The sequence below is a fragment of the Loxodonta africana genome, chromosome 15 (assembly GCF_030014295.1).
Source record: "Loxodonta africana isolate mLoxAfr1 chromosome 15, mLoxAfr1.hap2, whole genome shotgun sequence".
Taxonomy (NCBI): domain Eukaryota; kingdom Metazoa; phylum Chordata; class Mammalia; order Proboscidea; family Elephantidae; genus Loxodonta; species Loxodonta africana.
The window spans coordinates 46,672,235-46,681,097 of NC_087356.1; positions in this window are offsets into that span (position 1 = coordinate 46,672,235).

Sequence of the window (8,863 nt, forward strand, 5' to 3'; positions counted from 1 at the left end):
CATCTTTGGTATTAGTGGTTGGTACCTAAATTTGAACAATAGTCATATTAACTGGTCTTCCTTGTCATTGTTGTTAAGTGTGGTCAAGTCGGTTCCAACTGATAACAACCCTATGTACCACAGAATGAAACACTGCCTGGTCTTGTGCCATGCTCACAATCATTGTTATGCTTGAGCCCATTGTTGCAGCCACTGTGTCAGTCCATCTCATTAAGGTTCTTCCTCTTTTCTGCTGACCCTGTACTTTACCAAGCACGATGTCCTTCTCCAGGGACTGATCACTCCTGACAGCATGTCCAAAGAATGTAAGAAGTCTCCCCATTCTTGCTTCTAAGGAGCATTCTTGTTGTACTTCTTCCAAGACAGATTTGTTCATTCTTTTGGCAATTTATGGTCTATTGAATATTCCTCACCAACACCACAATTCAAAGGTATCAATTCTTCTTCAGTCTTCTTATTCATTGTCTAGTTTTCACATGCATGTGATGCAACTGAAAATACCAGTCTTCAAGGTAAAATCTTTGCATTTCAACACTCTAAAGAGACCCTTTGCAGCAGATTTGCCCAATGCAATGTGTCTTTTGATTTCTTCACTGCTGCTTCGTGAGTATTGATTGTGGATCCAGGTAAAATGAAATCCTTGACAACTTCAACCTTTTCTGTGTTTATCATAATGTTGTCTATTGGTCCAGTTGTGAGGATTTTTGTTTTCTTTATGTTGAGGTGTAATCCATACTGAAGGCTTCTGTCTTTGATCTTCATCAGTAAGTGCTTCAAGTCCTCTTCACTTTCAGCAAGAAAGATTGCGTTATCTACATATTGCAGGTTGTTAATGAGTCTTCCTCCAGTCCTGATGCCCTGTCCTTCTTCATATATTCCAGCTTCTCGGATTATTTGCTCAGCATACAGATTGATACACAACCTTGCTGATTTTAAACCTTGCAGTATCCCCTTGTTCTGTTTGAACAACTGCCTCTTGATCTATGCACAGGTTCCTCATGAGCACAATTAAGTGTTCTGGAATTCCCTTTCTTCACAATGTTATCCGTAATTTGTTATGATCCACATAGTCCAATGCCTTAGCCTAGTCAATAAAACATAGACAAACATCCTTCTGGTATTCTCTGCTTTTAGCCAGGATCCATCTGACATCAGCAGTGATATCCTTGTCCCACTTCCTCTTCTGAATCCACCCTGAATTTCTGGCAGTTTCCTTTCGATACACTACTGCAGCTGCTTTTGAATGATCCTCAGCAAAAATTTTGCTTGTGTTTGATATTAATGATATTGTTCTATAATTTCCACGTTTGGTTGGATCACCTTTCTTGGGAATAGGCATAAATATGGATCTCCTCCAGTCTGTTGGCCAGGTATCTGTCTTCCAAATTTCTTCGCAGAGACAAACGAGCTCTTCCAGTGCTGCATCCATTTGTTGAAACATCTCAATTGATATTCTGTCAATTCCTGGAGCCTTGTTTTTCACCAATGTCTTCAGGGCAGCTTGGATTTCTTCCTTCAGTACCAGCGGTTCCTGATCATATGCTACCTCTTGAAATGGATGAATGTCAACTAATTCTTTTTCTCATAATGACTCTGTGCATTCCTTTCATCTTCTTTTGATGCTTCCTACATCATTTAATATTTCCCCCATAGAATTCTTCGCTATTGCAGCTTGAGGCTTGAATTCTTTCTTCAGTTCTTTCAGCTTGAGAAATGCCAAGAGCATTCTTCCATTTGATTTTCTATCTCCAGCTCTTTGCACACGTCATTATAATACTTTACTTTGTCTTCTTCAGCCACCCTTCGAAATATCCTATCAGCTCTTTTACTTCATCATTTCTTCTGCTTGCTTTAGCTATTCAATATTCAAGAGCAAGTTTCAGTCTCTTCTGGCATCCATTTTGGTCTTTCTTTCTTGTCTTTTTAATGACTTCTTTCTTTCTTCATGGATGATGTCCTTGACGTCATTCCACAACTCGTCTGGTCTTCAGTCATTAGTGTTCAACTGGTCAAATTTGTTTTTGAAATGATCTCTAAATTTAGATGGGATATACTTAAGGTCATACTTTGGCCCTTGTGACTTGTTCTAATTTTCTTGTTTCAACTTGAACTTGCATATGAACAATTGATTGTCTGTTCTGCAGTCAGCCCCTGGCCTTGTTCTGACTGATGATATTCAGCTTTTCTATCATCTCTTTCCACAGATGAAGTTAATTTGATTCCCATGTATTTCATCTGGCAAGATCCAAGTGTGTAGTCACCATTTATGTTGCTGAAAAAAAGGTATTTACAATGAAGAAGCCATTGGTCTTGCAAAATTCTATCATGTGAACTCCGGCATTGGTTCTATCACCAAGGACATATTTTCCAACTACAGATCTTTCTTCTTTGTTTCCAACTTTCACATTCCATTCACCAGTGCATCCTGATTGCATGGTCGATCAATTTCAGACTACAGAAGCTGGTAAAAATCTTCAATTTCTTCACTTTCGGCCTTAGTGGTTGGTTCTTAAATTTCAATAATAGTCATACAAACAGATCTTCTTGTAGGCATATGAATACTATTCTATCCCTGACAGCATTGTACTTCAGGATGGCCCTTGAAATGCTCTTCCTTTTTTTTTTTAAATAATTTTTATTGTGCTTTAAGTGAAACTTTACAACTCAAGTCAGTCTGTCACACATAAGCTTATATACACCTTACTCCATACTCCCACTTACTCTCCCCCTAATGAGTCAGCCTGCTCCCTCCTTCCAGTCTCTCCTTTCATGACGATTTTGCCAGTTTCTAACCTTCTCTACCCTCCTATCTCCCCTCCAGACAGGAGATGCCAACACAGTCTCAAGTGTCCACCTGATACAAGTAGCTCACTCTTCATCAGCTTCTCTCTCCAACCCATTGTCCAGTCCCTTCCATGTCTGATGAGTTGTCTTCAGGAACGGTTCCTGTCCTGGGCCAACAGAAGGTTTGGGGACCATGACCACTGGGATTCCTCTAGTCTCAGTCAGACCATTAAGTATGGTCTTTTTATGAGAATTTGGGGTCTACATCCCACTGTTCTCCTGCTCCCTCAGGGGTTCTCTGTTGTGCTCCCTGTCAGGGCAGTCATCGGTTATGGCCGGACACCATCTAGTTCTTCTGGTCTCAGGATGATGTAAGTCTCTGGTTCATGTGGCCCTTTCTGTCTCTTGGGCTCATAGTTATCGTGTGACATTGGTGTTCTTCATTCTCCTTTGATCCAGGTGGATTGAGACAAATTGATACATCTTAGATGGCTGCTTGTTAGCATTTAAGACCCCAGAAGCCAAATTTCAAAGTGGGATGCAGAATGTTTTCGTAACAGAATTATTTTGCCAATTGACTTAGAAGTCCCCTTAAGCCATAGTCCCCAAACCCCGGCCCTTGCTCCGCTGACCTTTGAAGCATTCAGTTTATCCCAGAACCTCCTTTGCTTTTGGTCCAGTCCAGCTGAGCTGACCTTCCCTGTATTGAGTATTGTCCTTCCCTTCACCTAAAGTAATTCTTATCTACTAACTAATCAGTAAATAACCCTCTCCCACTCTTCCTCCCTCCCCCGTAGTAACCACAAAAGTATGTGTTCTCAGTTTATACCATTTCTCAAGATCTTATAATAGTGGTCTTATACAATATTTATCCTTTTGCCTCTGACTAATTTCACTCAGCATAATGCCTTCCAGGTTCCTCCATGTTATGAAATGTTTCACAGATTCGTCACTGTTCTTTACCGATGCGTAGTATTCCATTGTGTGAATATACCACAATTTATTTAACCATTCATCTGTTGATGGACACCTTGGTTGCTTCCAGCTTTTTGCTATTGTAAACAGAGCTGCAATAAACATGGGTGTGCATATATCTGTTCATGTAAAGGCTCTTATTTCTCTAGGGTATATTCCGAGAGGTGGGATTTCTGGGTCGTATGGTAGTTCTATTTCTAACTTTTTAAGAAAACGCCAGATAGATTTCCAAAGTGGTTGTACCATTTTACATTCCCACCAGCAGTGTCTAAGAGTTCCAATCTCTCCGCAGCCTCTCCAACATTTATTATTTTGTGTTTTTTGGATTAATGCCAGCCTTGTTGGAGTGAGATGGAATCTCATCGTAGTTTTAATTTGCATTTCTCTAATGGCTAATGATTGAAAGCATTTTCTCATGTATCTCTTAGCTGCCTGAATATCTTCTTTAGTGAAGTCCGTGTTCATATCCTTTGCCCACTTCTTGATTGGGTTGTTTGTCTTTTTGTGGTAGAGTTTTAATAGAATCATATAGATTTTAGAGATCAGGCACTGGTCAGAGATGTCATAGCTGAAAATTCTTTCCCAATCCGTAGGTGGTCTTTTTACTCTTTTGATGAAGTCTTTAAATGAGCATAGGTGTTTGATTTTTAGGAGCTCCCAGTTATCTGGTTTCTCTTCATCATTTTTGGTAATTTTTCTATTCTGTTTATGCCTTGTATTAGGGCTCCTAACGTTGTCCCTATTTTTTCTTCCATGGTCTTTATCATTTTAGTCTTCATGTTTAGGTCTTTGATCCAGCTGGAGTTAGTTTGTGTGCCTGGTGTGAGGTATGGGCCCTGTTTCATTTTTTTGCAAATGGATATCCAGTTATGCCAGCACCATTTGTTAAAAAGACTATCTTTTCCCCAATTGACTGACACTGGGCCTTTGTCAAATATCAGCTGCTCATATGTGGATGGATTTATATCTGGGTTCTCAATTCTGTTCCATTGGTCTATGTGCCTGTTGTTGTACCAGTACCAGGCTGTTTTGACTGCTGTGGCTGTATAATAGGTTCTGAAATCAGGTAGAGGGAGGCCTCCCACTTTCTTCTTCTTTTTCAGTAATGCTTTACTTATCTGGGGCTTCTTTCCCTTCCATATGAAGTTGGTGATTTGTTTCTCCATCACATTAAAAAATGTCATTGGGATTTGGATCGGAAGTGCATTGTATGTATAGATGGCTTTTGGTAGAATAGACATTTTTACTATGATTAAGTCTTCCTATCCATGAGCAAGGTATGTTTTTCCACTTATGTAGGTTCTTTTTAGTTTCTTGCACTAGTACTTTGTAGTTTTCTTTGTATAGGTCTTTTACATCTTTGGTAAGGTTTATTCCTAAGTATTTTATCTTCTTGGGGGCAACTGTGAATGCTATTGATTTGGTGATTTCCTCTTCGATGTTTTTTTGTTGATGTAGAGGAATCCAAGTGATTTTTGTATGTTTATCTTATAACCTGAGACTCTGCCAAACTCTTCTATTAGTTTCAGTAGTTTTCTGGAGGATTCCTTAGGGTTTTCTGTGTATAAGATCATGTCATCTGCAAATAGAGATAATTTTACTTCCTCCTTGCCAAACCGGATGCCCTTTATTTCTTTGTCTAGCCTAATTGCCCTGGCTAGGACCTCTAGCACAATGTTGAATAAGATCATTGATAAAGGGCATCCTTGTCTGGTTCCCGTTCTCAAGGGAAATGCTTTCAGGTTATCTCCATTTAGAGTGATGTTGGCTGTTGGCTTTGTATAGATGCCCTTTATTATGTTGAGGAATTTTCCTTCAATTCCTATTTTGCTGAGAGTTTTTATCATAAATGGGTGTTGGACTTTGTCAAATGCCTTTTCTGCATCAATTGATAAGATCATGTGGTTTTTGTCTTTTGTTTTATTTATATGGTGGATTACCTTAATGGTTTTTCTAATAGTAAACCAGCCTTGCGTACCTGGTATAAATCCTACTTGGTCGTGGTGAATTATTTTTTTGATATGTTGTTGAATTCTATTGGCTGGAATTTTGTTGAGGATTTTTGCATCTATGTTCATGAGGGATATAGGTCTGTAATTTTCTTTTTCTGTGATGTCTTTACCTGGTTTTGGTATCAGGGGTATGGTGCCTTCATAGAATCAGTTAGGCAGTATTCCGTCATTTTCTATGCTTTGAAATACCTTTAGTAGTAGTGGTGTTAACTCTTCCCTGAAAGTTTGGTAGAACTCTGCAGTATTGCCATCCAGGCCAGGTCTTTTATTTGTTTGGAGTTTTTCAATTACTGTTTCAATCTCGTTTTTTGTTATGGGTCTATTTAGTTGTTCTACTTCTGATTGTGTTAGTTTAGGTAGGTAGGGTTTTTCTAGGAGTTCATCCATTTCTTCTAGGTTTGCAAATTTGTTAGAGTACAATTTTTTGTAATAATCTGGTATGATTCTTTTAATTTCAGTTGGGTCTGTTGTGATGTGGCCCATCTCGTTTCTTATTCAGGTTATTTGTTTCCTTTCCTGCATTTCTTTAGTCAGTCTGGCCAATGGTTTATCAATTTTGTTAATTTTTTCAAAGAACCAGCTTTTGGCTTTGATAATTCTTTCAGTTGTTTTTCTGTTCTCCTATTCATTTAGTTGAGCTCTAATTTTTATTATTTGTTTTCTTCTGGTGCCTGATGGATTCTTTTGTTGCTCACTTTCTCTTTGTTCAAGTTGTCAGGACAGTTCTCTGATTTTGGCTCTTTCTTCTTTATGTATGTGTGCATTTATTGATATAAATTGACCTCTGAGCACGGCTTTTCCTGTGTCCCAGAGGTTTTGATAGGAAGTGCTTTCATTCTCGTTGCATTCTATGAATTTCTTTATTCCCTCCTTAATGTCTTCTATAACCCAGTCTTTTTTTCAGTTTCGAAGTATTTGATTTCTTTTTGCTAATTTTTCTGTTATTGATTTCCACTTTTATGGCCTTGTGGTCTGAGAAGATGCTTTATAATATTTCAATGTTTTGGATTCTGCAAGTTTTTGTTTTATGACCTAATATGTGGGTTATTCTGGAGAATGTTCCATGTGCCCTAGAAAAAAAAGTATACTTTGCAGCAGTTGGGTGGAGTGTTCTGTATAAGTCTATGAGGTCAAGTTGGTTGTTTGTAGCAATTAGGTCTTCTGTGTCTCTATTGAACTTCTTACTGGAAGTCCTGTCCTTCTCCAAAAGTGGTGTGTTGAAGTCTCCTACTATAATTGTGGAGGAGTCTATCTCACTTTTCAGTTCTGTTAAAGTTTGTTTTATGTATCTTGCAGCCCTGTCATTGGGTGCATAAATATTTAATATGGTTATATCTTCCTGGTCTATTGTCCCTTTAATCATTATGTAGTGTCCTTCTTTATCCTTTGTGGTGGATTTAACTTTAAAGTCTATTTTGTTAGAAATTAATATTGCTACTCCTGCTCTTTTTTGCTTGTTGTTTGCTTGATATATTTTTTTCCATCCTTTGAGTTTTAGTTTGTTTGTGTCTGTAAGTCTAAGGTGTGTCTCTTGTAGTCAGCATATAGACGGATCATGTTTCTTTATCCAGTCTGAGACTCTCTGTCTCTTTATTGCTGCATTTAGTCCATTTACTTTCACCATAATTATAGATAAGTACGTGTTTAGTGCTGTCATTTTGATGCCTTTTTGTGTGTGTGGTTGACAATTTCATTTTTCCACTTCCTTTTTTGTGCTGAGACGTTTTTCTTTGTAAATTGTGTGTTCCTCATTTTCATAGTAGTTTACTTTATCTTTGGTGAGTCGTTATGTTTTTCTTGGTTTTTATTTTGAGTTATGGAGTTGTTATACCTCTTTGTGGTAACCTTAATATTTACCCCTATTTTTCTAAGTAAAAACCTAACTTGTATTGTCCTATATCGCCTTGTATCCCTCTCCATACGGCAGTTCTATGCCACCTGTATTTAGTCCCTCTTTTTGATTATTGTGATCTTTTACATAATGACTTCAATGATTCCCTGTTTTGAACATTTTTTCTTTTTAAAATTAATCTTAATTTGTTTTTGTGATTTCCCTATTTGAGTTGATATCAGGATGCTTTGTTCTGTGACCTTGTGTTGTGCTGGTATCTGATATTATTGGTTTTCTAACCAATTTCCTTTAGTATTTCTTGTAGCTTTGGTTTGGTTTTTGCAAATTCTCTAAGCTTGTGTTTATCTGTAAATGTCTTAATTTCACCTTCATATTTGAGAGAGAGTTTTGCTGGATATATGATCCTTGGCTGGCAGTTTTTCTCCTTCAGTGCTCTATATATGTCAGCCCATTGCCTTCTTGACTGCATGGCTTCTGCTGAGTAGTCTGAACTTATTCTTATTGATTCTCCTTTGTAGGAAAACTTTCTTTCATCCCTGGCTGCTTTTAAAATTTTCTCTTTATCTTTGGTTTTGGCAAGTTTGATGATAATATGTCTTGGTGATTTTCTTTTTGGATCAATCTTATATGGGGCTCAATGAACATCTTGGATACATATCCTTTCATCTTTCATGATGTCAAGGAAGTTTTCTGCCAACAGATCTTCAACTATTTTCTCTGTATTTTCTGTCATCCCTCCCTGTTCTGGGACTCCAATTACATGCAGGTTATTCTTCTTAATAGAGTCCCACATGATTCTTAGGGTTTCTTCATTGTTTTTTAATTCTTTTATCTGATTTTTTTTCAGCTATATTGGTGTCAATTCCCTTGTCCTCCAGATCCCCCATGCTGCATTCCAATTACTTCGAGTCTGCTCCTCTGACTTCCTATTGAGTTGTCTAATTCTGTAATTTTACCATTAATCTTTTGGATTTCTGCATGCTGTCTCTCTATGGATTCTTGCAACTTATTAATTTTTCCACTATGTTCTTGAATAATCTTTTTTATTTCTTCAACTGTTTTAACAGTGTGTTCCTTGGCTTTTTCTGTAGATTGCCTTATTTCATTTCTGAGGTCATCCCTGATGTCTTGAAGCATTCTGTAAATTAGTTTTTTATATTCTGCATCTGGCAATTCCAGGATCCTATCTTCATTTGGAAAAGATTTTGATTCTTTAATTTGGGGAGTTGTAGAAGCAATC